Source organism: Sparus aurata, chromosome 4 (assembly GCF_900880675.1).
Source record: "Sparus aurata chromosome 4, fSpaAur1.1, whole genome shotgun sequence".
NCBI lineage: Eukaryota > Metazoa > Chordata > Actinopteri > Spariformes > Sparidae > Sparus > Sparus aurata.
The window spans coordinates 24,779,338-24,793,639 of record NC_044190.1 but is presented as its reverse complement, the minus strand read 5'-3'; the positions used below and the strand labels follow the sequence as shown (position 1 = coordinate 24,793,639).

Here is a 14,302-nt window from a genome sequence, read left to right as displayed (position 1 = left end):
AGAGCAGTGTTGGTGTTTACCATCGAACTTTCACCCTACATAGTGGCTAGGGACTTGCAGGTTAGCATGCTAACTTTAATTGATATGTCTGCAGTGCACCACATAGACGCTTTTTCAAAACCGTGATTTCTTTATGTTCTTCTGATAATTCCACAACAGAAAGCTGTTACCAGTACCAGAAAATAGCTACAACAATGAGTATACTGAGAAGCAGGAAGTGTTATGCTGCCCCTTGTGGTTTTGGAGCAACCTTTGAATTCCTGCCATTGCTAACAAATTCTACCTTTAAATGAATCTTCGACTGTTGGATTTTGCTGCAAATAATATTTATATTCTCAAGTCTAGTGAAGCTCAATGAACTGGAGCGCATTAAAGGGGAAAACAACAGAGGAAAACAATCTCATGAGTAATCTGTAATTTTTAAGTTGTGTTCGTTGCCACACACACTGCACACCAGTTTGATTGACAGGCCAAACAAGATTTATCTGTGTATGGGATGTACGCTATATCACTCACTCTTGATGGTATTGCCTCGTTTTCCTTTACACGCTTTGTGCAGCAACAGCAGGCTGCAGTGTAGTGTGCGGTGATAAAAGTGAGTGTTCGTCCTGAAAGCTTTCAGTGTGTGCTTTGTATTGATCCTGCTGTGGAAGACGCAAAGGGAAATTCTGCAACAAATATGATCCAGCTATGTGATTAAAAAAAGTGTCAATACAAAAAGGTACCAGTCGACTCCAAAAGGATCTATTCCATTCACTTTGCATAAGGACACGTCTTTTTCAATAGCTTCCAGGTCATTTGACCCACAATGTCTTCTTATACTAGTTGAATGGGACACATCTGCTTTTATTGGATTTTGGTGGAAATTGTATTTTTCAGGAATATTTTAAAGAAAGATCAGCATTTGTCATGACTGTACCCTAACCCTAATCTTAGATTCAACTATGTTATCCAAAAAGTTTCTACAAATAGACGCACTCCTAAACACTTTCAGGAGGCACAATTTTGGCCCTGACACTAAAAATTCACATGTGATCCGTCCCATTCACTTTGCATAGGGACACGTTTTTTCAATAGCTTCCAGGTCATTTGACCCATTGATTCAAAATCAATGCCAAAATGTCTTCTGATAGTGGTTGAAAAAGGGGGCAGCATATTATCAGAGTAGCTCTTAACTGCTGCAAAATTTAGCTGCTATTAACTTGTAAGCTTGGTTAATGGTGCAAGTCATATCAGAGCAGTGTTGGTTTTGTTTACTGTCCAACTATCAACCTACATAGTGGCTAGGGACTAGCAGGTTAGCATGCTAACTTTAACAGATATCACTGCAGCGCAGCACATTGACGTCTTTTCAAAACTTGAAAAGATTTTTTTTGTGTTTTCATAATTCCACAACAGATAGCTGTTACCAATAAATAAAACGCACAGAACGTCAGGAAAAGATAATAGTTATATTTTCTCTCGTCTTTTCCTTGCTGAACAGAACAAATACAGCAGTATACCCACTGACTTCAAGTTTCTCTCTTTTACCAAAGTAAAACAAGTTCATTGCTTAATTTCAGTGAGGGCAGTCAGCTAGTAGGGTCAATTAGCTCCAAGACTAATTGATCTAGTTGCTTATGGCATTTAATGGCTACAATCAAAGACAGCTACAGCAACGAGTATGCTAAGCAGCAGAAAGTGTTATGCTGCCTCTTGTGGTTTTGGAGCTACCTTTTGAATTCCCGCCTGCAAATTCTACCTTTAAATGAATCTTCAACTGTTGGATTTTGCTGCAAATAATATTTATATTCTCGAGCCTAGTGAACCTCATTGAACTGTTGAAAACAACAGAGGAAAACAATTTCATAAGTAATCTGTAATTTTTTTGTTATGTTCGTCGCCACGCACACTGCACACCAGTTTGATTGACATGCTAAACAAGATTTCTCTTTGTATTATGTTCCCACAACTCTTCATTGTTACCCTTGGAGTATAACCAGGCTTGCAGAATGGGAGGTACGCTATATCACTCACTCCTGACTTTATTGCCTTGTTTTCTTTTACATGCTTTGTGCAGCAACAGCAGGCTGCAGTGCAGTGTGCAGTTTATCAAAAATGAATGTTAGTCCTGACAGCTTTCAGTGTGTGACTTTGTTTTCTCTTGTTTAGTCTAGTGACAAAGTGCTTTGTATTGACCCTGCTGTGGAAGAGGCACAGGGAAATTCTGCAGCATATATGCAGAGATCTGTTTTCTAAATCACTTCCACATGCTGAACTATTCAGTGACGCTTCATGAACAAGGACCAGACCATTTAATTTGGATATTAGCATAATTTATGCTTAGCGGCTAGTTTGAAATGGAGGAATTGATTTAGCACATCTCCTCTGTTATTGTTAGCCGTGCTGGTTCAGGCATGTGTGAGCTGACCAATCAGAGCAGACGGTATTAGAGAGGGGGGTGTAACGAGTTGAAGGTTTGTAGATGGACCCAAAAGCTGACAATCAGACAGGTTAAGGTTATAAGGTGATTTATTCAACAATCAGAGGGATACTAGTGCAGTTCAGGGGTAGTGCTTTAAAGCAGGTGAAGAAGACTCTGTGAGGAGAGGGGTTACTTGAGGTCATGGAGCTCCAGATTGTGCAGAGAAGCGTAGTGGCTGCATGGTTTAAGGTGCAGGGTTAGCAGGGAGAAGACGGGGTCCTGAGAGCGTCTCGGCTCGGGGAGTCTCAGGTGGAGTGTGGCTGGTTGCAGAGATGTGCAGGCGGTAAGCTGGTTGGTCAGAGGCTGGACAGCATGGAGAAGCCAACAATGGGGAGGACGAGGAGCAGAACAGGGTTATATCAGGTAGAGAGACAAAGGAGCACTGGGAAACTTTCACTCAGAATTTGGCTTAAAGGTACTACCACGGTGTGACATTGAAACAATCTGGCAACGAATGCAGATGAGGAGATTCGAAGTGTGTGCGTGTGTGTATCCAGCTACAGCCCTCCAGGGAAACCACGCCTCAGCCTAAGCCGCACCTCTGAAACTCAAAAGCAGAATTCCACAGCTCACACGAAAAGGTCCGTAACAAACACCAAAATTATGCCAACCCAAAATAAAATATAAACCTGAAAATGAGCATAATATGTCCCCTGTCATGTAAATGTAAATATGATAGTAGACAGAAAATACCAGATCAAGGTGACATCTATGAGTTTATTAAGTTTAAGTTTAAGTTTTGTTGCAACAGAATTGAATTTCATCTAGATTAAGAGTCAAAGTTAAACTGAGGTTTATCTAAAGGTTTAAATTAAGACTTTCTCAGTTTTCAGAAAGTTACACATTTTGGTGCAACATGATCTTAAAATCCAACCGTCATTTAATCAGGTTTAAAACTGATCCTTGTTGATTCAGCCCAGCCAAAATTGTTTTTCTCACTGCCACATTTGTGTTTTGCCAACAAGGACTAAATGAATAAAAATAGTTTGAGTTTGTGTTTGTTGCATCAGTTCTGGACCAAAACCATTATGTGGAGGTACTGCAGTCATTAGGCTGCTTGCTTTTCTATCAAATTCAGCGTTTTCCTCCGTGAGCTTGGGTCTTCATTAAACAGCCTACAAACAATTTGCAACTTCACATTATAGAAATGAAGAACTATACATCAGAGGACAGATTATCAGCGTGTGAGAAAAAAATGTAATATTTAAAAACGGCATGAATAGTCACACTCGAGTACTCTTGGCTCAGAGCCATGCATTAGCAGTTTCAGTAGCCAGAGGGAACCATTTAACAATGATCCCACAGGTTTGTGTCTCTCTCAACTCTGCATACATACATGTGTGATTGTTTTTCTTTTTTTCAATTCTTTGACTGCTCATAATAACGTGTGACTTTTCCAATAACCTTTACACTTTAAAAAACCCACATCCTGAACACGGCCATTCAGCTAAAGGCTTAAAGGACGTCCTTTGTTCGTGTGCTTTAATACCCTAGACTTAGAGGATTAAAGAGGGTGCGTGGGTGGGGGGGCAGACAGGTAAATGAAACTGTGGAGTTCAGAAAGGTCCACATCTGAACAAAACACTGGCCCGGTCAGACACAGGGTACTGGGCAGGAACATACTACATGAACAGCCCTGGAGGAGTATCGGAGCTCAATGAACACTGGTAACATAAGAAGCAGTGAGATGCTGTTTGATAGCGAAGTCAGCCACAGATGCAACTAAAGAAAGTTTTTATTCACCTCTTTATTTTGACTATGAATCTAAAATTCAAAGATTCCTTTTCAGTTTGTATTGGTGATCGTCGGTGTGCAGTGTGTGCTCTAATGACAAAGGAGATAAAGGGAAATAAATCTAATCAAACCCTCGACAGGTAACAGGTGCTCTCTGAAATGACAATCAGTGAAAGACCAGGTGGCTCAAATTACAGTCGCTTGACATCATTAGATGCTGATTTGTGCTCTTACTGTCTCGTTATATCCTGACAAATGATTCTTGAATAAGAAGTTTACCTCCTATCACAACTTTAATGTTTTTTATAGGAATGTAATTCCACTAAAAATAATCAAACCCTTACATTAAACAATACTGTATTTTTTGCCACAATATAACCACATTGTTACATTGTTATTACATGTTTCCCAATTAATATCTTGTTTTTAAAGAGGATGTTAACACCTATAATGACCATCATTATTAACAGCCAATGTGTCATTATTTCATTGTAAAACATGTATTAGGCAATTGTTAAGGTGTATAAACATCAGTTGCAACTCAGTTGGCCATCGAAATAATGTTTATGGATGAACTGCACAGTATTTATTAACAATTTAGTGTTATACATATCAGTTGCAACTTTACAGTAAACAGTTACCTAATACTTGGAAGACCTTGTAACAATATGTGGACAATAAAGTTAATAAAGTTAAGTAAAACTTTATTAATAAAACTGCTTTCAAAACCAGAGTTACATGGTTCTGTACAATCCCAGATAGCAAAAGCTTTGTGGCTGAACTGGCCCGAATATTGGCCACAGCTTGTTCTATTGTTTTGTTTACAATAAGGTAGGTAGGTAAATTACATTAATTTTACATTGAGGTAACTTGTTATTAGCAATCTTAAAATATGTCGCATAATGACTTCAAAACTATTCTTTTTAGTGGAGAAAAAACATTTTTTTGGCAGCTTTTTTAATTCTTAAAAATGTCAACCTCCATGGTCTCAACTGGGGACACAATAACAGGAGTCGAAAAAATACATTCAAGACGTGTACATTTAATACACTAACTATCCATATTGTGTACAGTTTGAATGCAGTGCTCATTTTGAAAGAAAGAGAATATTAGAAGAATAAAAGATGATATATAATATATAAGATAATAAATAAAAGAAAATATTATTACTATTAGTAAAATTTACTATAAATATTCTTGAAGAGTTACATAAGTTAATTTTCACCGTACACGATACAGAAATATTGCCTTTATTTTTCACGTGTGTGTGATGTGGGGTAAGTATTGATCCGTTTTATAATAAGGTGGAAAACAGTTGCAGCAAAGCACTTAACTGATTTTTTTTTATCGCTCCATCTATTATGTATTATATTTTAGGCAACGTTGTAAATCAATGTGCAATCGCCTCTCAGCAGGTTATATTGCTGAAAGAAGCTGAAAGTCCTTCTGCTTATCGGGCTGCTGCGTCCTGCCATCCACAACACCATCAGGGTGTTTGGTACCAGCAGTTATACATGAACATAATAAATAATCTACTGTCCTGTACATCTGTTGCCAGTTGGAGAGTGACAATTTGATTTATGGGACTCGGAGGAACAGTAATGAATTAATTAGGTTGATAAGATGCACTCCTCAAGGTCACTGTTGGCTGAATCTCATTCATCTGCCCACTGACTGTAAATCTGATTAATACACGCAGAATGTGAACCAACGGTCAACAAATAACCATCCAAACACCTGACAACTGCTCGCATCCTCATATCCGCTTTATTTATAGTCTTTAATTCGTCCGTCTGCTTACTGGGGCTTAAAAGGAGTCAGCAGAGGGTATTCCAGTCACTTAAACATTATCTTAATAATTAATTCAGACAATTTATTAGTTTTACACAAATGCATCTCCAGCACAACATTATCATTTCTGCTTATTATGACACATCTGCTCACAAATGGGTAAAGGTGCACTTCATGACAAAACACTTCAAACATTCAGATGAGTTTTAACAGAAACATAATTAAGAATACAGTAATTAGAGAAAGCCAGAAGAAGACTGTGGATGTAGGGATCATATTGTCACATTAAATAATAGTAATTAGTACAATTACAACTTGTGCACAGAATGTTTTTCTTAGTAAACACTCCCCTGCTGAATGTTTTGGGTTCTTGCAGAAGCTGCACTACACCCACATTTAAGTTTTATGTGATGTTTACATGTGGAAGGGCAGGAGACAGGAAGCCCGGGACCAGGAGCCAGGCGAGGAGCAGAGTCTAAAAAATGGGGTGGAAATCTTACCTGGGCCTTCCTGCCTGCGGTGAGACACACCTGAGGGAGCAGCTGAGGCCAGCCTTTGTTTGCCCTTTGATTTGATTCGTCATGTTTGGTGAGGGACCGTGAACTGGAGTGATTTGCTTAGACATATCAGCTACGGACCAAGATTCAAGTCACCTTCATGCCTCTGATTTAGGGAAAAGACTGCTAGTCTTGAAAGTGTTTATACAAAGACACCCTTAGAAGAGCCAACCACTGCTTTTATTGTTAGACTTCTAGAGTGCTCTTTACCTGCTTATTGAATGGGCCACTTTATGTTTTATTTTCTTTGTGAGGCTTTTTGTTGTACAGTATCAGAGGAGGGACTGATGGGTGGAGTATCTTGAATCTGTGATTTCTGCCATGTTTTAAGTCACCTTAGCTTGCTGTGAATAGGTAATTTCAGTGTGCAAACGGTTTGAAATTGTTCTCCGTGGTGGTTTCACCCATGAATTACCTACATATTTTGTGACAATCCCTTTTTTATGCATGACTCTACATCTACACCTCTGGTAGTGCAGCTTACCACTATATCATTTATTTTGTGTGTGTTGATTTATATTGGTTTGTTCATAAAGTAACTACATTTTCCTTTCATCCCTCCTTTTAAATGGTTTATCCGCTTCACTTTTTTAATATTTCATATTTTTTCATATTCTATATCAATATAGATCTATATTTTTGGCATAATAGTCTCTGGTTCTATTAAATCCCCCAGTTATATATTAAAGGAAGTAACTGGAGCCACAGATATCTCAGATATAGTGCTGCCTTTTTTGATTTGACTTTGATATGTACTGTATTGGAATTTAAAAAAATAGAATACAAAAAAATCTTTTTGTTCACAAAGGTCATCTTCAATCCATCTGGCAGTTCATCAAACATTAAAACTGTCACGATGTTGGAATTCAGGTTTATGGTTTCTTATTTAGTTTGTGGGGTCATCCTCATGTGTCATATTGGGGTACTTCCTGTCTTTGTCTTGCTTTTTTCTTTTGTGATTGTCGTGATTAGTTTCACCTGTCCCTGGCGAGCCTCATGTGTATTCAGTCCATGTTCCAAGTCATCTTTCTGTCATGAGTCCATCACTGTTTGCTCTTTGTGTTTCATATGCGTTCCTGTCTGTGTTCTGTGCTTTTTTCCATTTGAGCTTAGTTTATTTTTCGTTGTTTTGTTTAATCCTTCAGCGTTTGATTGAGGTTGCTTTTCCGTTCTGCCTGGAGGCTGCATTCGGGTCCTTTTTTGCTGCAACTTAACAAAAACACACATCACATTTCAATATGAACCTACAGTAAGTGATATGTTGACTACTGTGGGGGTGGCAGTCGTAAGGAGCTGAAAACTACACTGACGTGCTTTCAAATTTTAGGTTGATGTGGATATGTGTTTGCAAGCGGTGCATATTTACACATTCAGGATTAGGGTGGTGAAGATGAGTCCGGTATTGGCTTTTTCTTCGGTCCCCACCTACTCCTGGGGGGAATATTTGGCTGATTAGCTGCTAAACTGACCAGGTAGTCTTCTTCTTCAGGCAACTTTATTAATCCCACCAGGGGCAAGTTGTTTGAGCAGCTTGGACACACAAGAACAAACCTACAGTGACATGTTGACACATAAGTAGATGAGTAAATAAATAAAATAGAATAAAAAAGTGTTAATACAATACAAGTCAACTTAATAAAGGAAATAAAATCAATTGTCTGTCTGTTGTTAGGTGCAGAGCAGATAGTGTAGAGTGACGTCAAAAGACAAAATATCAACAAAATGAAAACATTTTTAATGGCCATTATTTTTCAGTGCTAATGCAAACTTTTCAAAATGTTTCAATGCCAATGTTTTCTCTGTCAGTTCAGATCTTGTTTTTTTCCGTGGCAAATGTTTTTTCAGTGCCAAAATTGTCACTGGATCACTTAAAAGCTTAAAGTTGTGAGCTGTAAAAGCATTAATCAAAACAAGCAATACAACACAATAGAGCTGAGCTGAACACCAACATTGGGTGATACATACAGGAAGTCATACGACATATCTGCTATTGTCACATTTAGAAAAGAAATCTTAAAGAACTGAGAAGCCAGTTGCCAGTGAGATGAAGGACTTCATGTTTGTCGTTGCGCCCACCTGAGTTTAGCCTCTTCTGTTTCCTCCGTGATAAACAGCCAATCTCCTCGCCCTCTGTTCCCAGACGTTTCCTTCAGTAGTTGAATCCAATTAGCAGACATACCACCTCACCAGGACCCAAGACTTAATTGAGTCCCAAAATGAATCCGTCACCTGTGTTCAGCGCCAATTTCTTTTAGTTTAACGGAGGCACCAGTGACCGCAGACTCTCCATTGATTGGTCGCGGGAAACTAAGAAGTTCCACTTTGCTCAGCAAAATGCCTCAGACTCGTTCCTGTGGAGGCCATTAGCTCTCTGATCAGAGGTGGTAAAGACAGGCAGGCTTTATCAAGGCTGTGGTTGTTAAACAGAGCTGGCCTGTGGGTTGGAGGTTTCATTGATGCTGCTGCTGAATTTGTTCAAGCTGTGTGAGACACCCATAGTGACCCAGCAGGGAGCTCAGGGGGAGAAACTATCTCACCAGCTCAGCGTTGCACCAAGCAGGCACCATTACATCCCATTTGCAAACATAGGCATTTGGATGTGAGGCTGTTGTTTGAGGAAGCCAATTTAATTTTACTGCCCTGTACGCCTCATAGACAGCATTGGTTTGCCTGCCTGAGTGCCTTTTGTCATGCTCCTGCATTGCTGTTTCTGTAATGTCACATGTTATTTTTTTCCTTTATTTGATCTTTTTAGCGATAACAAGGCAGCAATATCTCCAGCAGGAATCATATAGAAAAAGGTCTATAATTTGCAAAAGTGGCAATCTCATATTGCAGCGTGTTAGCATGTGAATAACTTCAAAGGGTTTTTTTTTATGGTCCCTCATATAGGAGAGAACGATCAGCCAATATAATCGTGCCATTGTAAGATTAAATGTTAATAATCCCCATAATGAAACTCTCAGTCGCAGGAGTTGGATGTAGATTAGAAGGATAGATATAATAGATTGATTTACACGTATGATCCACGCCTCCTAGATTCAATCATTGTGTCGACTGCAATTTTCTGTGGTTCAGCTCAGGAAGATGATGTTACAACAACACATATACGACATACATTAGTTACTGAAAACACGACACTGACAACAAGCAATATGTGTTGAAACATGACAGATGTTTAGGCCATGGCCCCTCTGTAGGTGTCATTTAAGTCTGTCACAGCTCCTATTACACATTAATCCAGCTTAATTTCTACTAAACAACTTAAGAAAAAAATGAGGGGAAAAACGCTCATCCGGCAGAATCCAAATGTCTGGAAGACATTATTTACAGCCTCGACATGCAGTTGAGCTAGTGCACACTCTTCAAAAAGGTGTTCTGGTTACAGACTTTTAGTTTAGCAGCTACAGTGAATATTTTCTCTTTAAAAATGATGTAAGATGTATGGAACCTTTGATATCTTTGTATTATTTGTCTTGAAGGATGAACAGCAGTATGTAATGCTGAACCAAAACCACATCTTTCCTAAATCTTGACCAAAGAGCCTGAAGTTCGCCCTGGTCTCTGTTGTCCTGCACCTCCACCTCCTCCAGCATATACTCTGACTATTACAGTTTTTGCCTAATGCTTAAACACTAAAAGTGGTTGCTATGCCCAAAGCATCACAACCTCTAACTTTGGTGACCATGCCCTAAACAAAAGCACCAAACCTGCAATCACAATATATGCTTTGCACTGTGTTTGAAATTCTCCAACACACTTCTTGCAAAACAGAGTTCTTTTAAGCATGGCACTGGAAAGTTTATGACCATCAGCCACATGCCCGCTACCCTCTTCAGGTGAGGTCAATACAGGGTTGGATATGGCATGCAAGGCGATATTTCCCCCGTTGCTTGGCAAGGGAGGACATTGCCTGTGATGTGGATGAGGTGATGTGGCCAAATGCCATCAGGAGACAGGATCCATAGCCTAAATGTCCTCCAATCATTCCCTTACAACACTATGTTTTGTAGAAAATTCTAGTTGTACCATGTCTTTGTGTTTGTTAATTTGTTTTTTATCTTTGCAAAAATGTGAAAAAAAATTATAAATTCTGAAGCGTTTTCATTTTGTTTTCATGTGTCTAGATCAACTGTAGTGGAACAATCTTTCACAAAAAAATAAAATGAATAAAATCTATATTAGACTTTTAAAGTCAAAAACCATCCAAAGTACTGAATACAGCTGTGTTTTGCATAAAGCACATCTGTGTGTTGTTGCTGCTAGGAAAGCGTCATTCAAAGGTGCATGTGTTTAACGTTTTGATGCTAAAAACAGTTTTGAAATGGGATTATTAGGTTATGTTTCAAGAGTTTCATTTTGCCGTATAAATTAGGAGTTAATCTCCATGTGCTGAGTCTTACTCGACCTGTGTGTTAAGTTACGACACAGTGAGCCAAAGTCTGCAACATGTGTGTAAGCATTCGGCAAAAACTGTAAATGAAATGTTCCCACTGAACCAACCCTCTCTCCAAGACATCATGTTTATATCCAACTGACTTGCAACATTTTGAAGGAAATTGGACGCTGATTGGATTATATTTTGTATTGACATTATGAGGATGTGATGCTACTTAACATATCTGGCAAGTCGAAAACAATGTTGATAACATTTAAAACTTTTTATGGTTACATTCAGGCACTGGCAGCCCTCAGTTTCTCGAAAAAATCATGCTCTTGGTGTCTAAATCCGTTTTTCACCACAAGAGAGAGCAGTTTAAAGGGTTAGTTTGACAAAAAAAAAAAAAACCTGCAATAAAAATTGACCCAGCACTGCAAAACAGGGTGAGTACAAATGGTACAGTGTTATGAAATTGTGTTACTTTTACACTACTGTCAAAACAAGCCTTCTGTGAGTGTTTTTCTACCCATTAGCACTAGGTTAAATCAGGCCAATATTGTAGTTATTTACCTTCAAATAAAATCTGCTTTTTTTTAAATGTATGTGTGTTTGTTTTGTTTTTTATGTGTATGTGACCGCTGATGGATTTAAAGGAGACCGATGTTTGCTGTTCACAGATCTATACACACATTAACAGCATATAGCACTGTAAATAGGGCAGCCGACTGTTAACAGTAGGGAAATGTGTTTTTGTTTTTTTTCTTTTGTGCTTTGTGGCTGAGATTTGAAAAAGGCTGTTTTGACACTGCTGATGTTGTACCTGCTCAACATAAAGCTGTGAGTCATGGGAGCTCACAGGTTCAGGCAGTGGCTTCAGATGTCCCAAGAAATGTATGTTTGTGAAGGTTGCGGCAGGCTTGTTTGTCACATCTTCACACTATAGAGAGAATCGTGAAGGTCCTAAAACAAAACCTTGTCTCCTCCAGGCGTCTAATATCTTATTTAAATCCTTCAGTGTTGTGTTAAACATCAGTGATGTTGGGTTTCCTCAATCTCCTGCCACGTTGGATGCAACACAACTTCATATCCACTTGTAAAGTAAAACATTGTCTCTGAATGCAACTACAACACATCTGACCTTATTACAAGAGCTTCACATTAAAGTTTTTTATACGTGACAATTATCTTTCACTGTGTTCAAAAACAGAAAGTATATTGAAAATATTCATATCTCTCTCCAGGCGACACTGTGTAGTTGTGTTTGTGTTGTTTATAATCTCATCTCTAAACACTTATTTACTGAACATTTTCGATCTTGTTTGTCAGTACACACCTCACATCAAACATTTTGGCAGCAAGATCACAGGTGAAACAAATTTAACGTTGAAAATTGCTCTTTCCCATCAGGTGTCCCAGTAAGCCATGCTAATGAACCAGCATGCACAGCATCAGGACCCTGGAACTGACTCAGCTAAATGGAAAGTTGTCTTTAAAGTCATCAGTGACAACTGATTTTTAACTTCTTACCGGCTGCTATGACATGCCAAATTTCTGCTGTGGAAAAGAGTCTATCTGAATGGAAATGGACAGAAAGAGAAATGTTGTTCGTCAGTGGGGTATTTGTTAAAAGGACGGATAATCTTTTATTTATGACTTTTCATTTACATGTAGATAATTTGTTTGATAGTATGATTCAATGACTCATCGATCCTGTATCTGAGATCTGTGCAGGTTAAAATCTATGGCTCCGACCTTTGTCATGGTGATTTATGTATATAGTAATACAAATTGTAATTGTACCATTGTTTTCTCATAATTTCTTGTGATTCGACTGTCACACACCACTGTGAAAACAAAAATACAAACATTTATGTTTTTAAAAAAATCACTACATGGCGCTGTGTTTGGGATTTTATTTAATTTTTTTGACAGCAATGACAGTAACAGATAAACTCTATTTGACGGACAACAGAAATATGAATTACAGTTTTTCTCGATTGTTTACACACATTTTCTGAAAGCATGCCTCATGGTCTCAGAACTCTACACACAATATAAAAAAACACACACACAATGGGCAAAACCCCTCATTTCTCCTGCAAAATGAAACTTTACATTCAAAACAATGTTATTTCTTCTCAAAATGGTATTTTGTTTTCAAATGACACGCACAAACCAACAGACATTTATAAGAACCAGACGAACACTGATGTATACAATGTAAAACACTATGATGAATGGAAAACACTTCTTCATTCATCATAATGACTTAGGCCTTTTTTGTTCAGTTACACTTACTACAGTCAGTACATACATAAGTGTGTTGTAAAATGTTTGAGAATATTGTTTTTATACTCAGAACACACAAATACACGGTAACAGATATATTTTATTTTTCCCACAAAAACAATGTACACAGTGTACATCCCAACCAACACAAAGTTGCATATACAACAATATACCGTCTACATACAAAACAACACAAGAATTTACTGTACACAGTTACAGTAAAAAAATAAACTAAAAATTTAAAAAAACTGTGCAGTATGCTCTCCTCTGTTTCGGTCTGGCCACAGCACCTCATCCACATCACAAGCAATGTTTTCTCTGGCCAAGCAGCAAGAGAAACATCACCTAGCATGGTGAATCCAGCCATGAAAAGCACCAACTGCTATATATCCACATGCATCTTCCATAGCTTGGAGAAGGGGTATACACATTTGTGGATTTCGGTCAAAAATTCTCAGTAGGATTTGGGGAATGGAGAATATGGAGGGAGATAAAGCGTGGGTGGGCAGTGAACCAGTTACGAACCAGAACAGCCCAGTGGAAACTTACATTGTCCCAAATGGCAATGTACCTGAGCTGATCTGGTGGAATGAGTGTGTTGTGTAGGGTGTCCAGGTGTTTGCCCAGTACACATAGTAGGGCTATTAACTTTAGAATTTTGAATGACAATCCTTGTGAAAACAAGAGATTTTCTTTATGAAAATTGTGCCAAATGCAGAGAATTGTGTGTAGTGTTTTGAAAAAAGTCTGTTTTAGAACTGCAATTCGAGTGTAAAGCAGGAATTGTGCTTGTCGTTTAGCAGAATTGGTTCAGGGGGTTGGTGCATGAGTTACATGTTGTGGTCATTATGTACCAATTTTTGTGTGTAAACAATTGAGAAAAACTTTGAACAGCTATAACTTGTGTCTTCTACTTACTTTACTCTCTTTAAGAAATAATAAACAATAAATCAGACTACATAACTGCCTGTTACACCCGCCTCAGTACACTCTGCCCTGCATGCTTTAGATCTCCCCCTGCTCCAACGCGCCTGACTCATATGAATGGGTTGTTATCAGGCTTCAGCAGCCCTCGATGATGAGCCG

The 14,302-nt window shown here is 38.4% G+C and overlaps 1 long non-coding RNA gene across 1 annotated transcript; it reads left to right on the top strand.

Moving 5' to 3' along the window:
• The first annotated feature begins 11,723 nt into the window (after positions 1 to 11,723).
• Positions 11,724 to 12,649, top strand: LOC115579785 (uncharacterized). Its single transcript, XR_003983738.1, has 3 exons — positions 11,724 to 11,818; positions 11,943 to 12,025; positions 12,335 to 12,649. It is a non-coding gene; the product is annotated as an uncharacterized LOC115579785 (long non-coding RNA).
• The last annotated feature ends 1,653 nt before the right edge of the window (positions 12,650 to 14,302 follow it).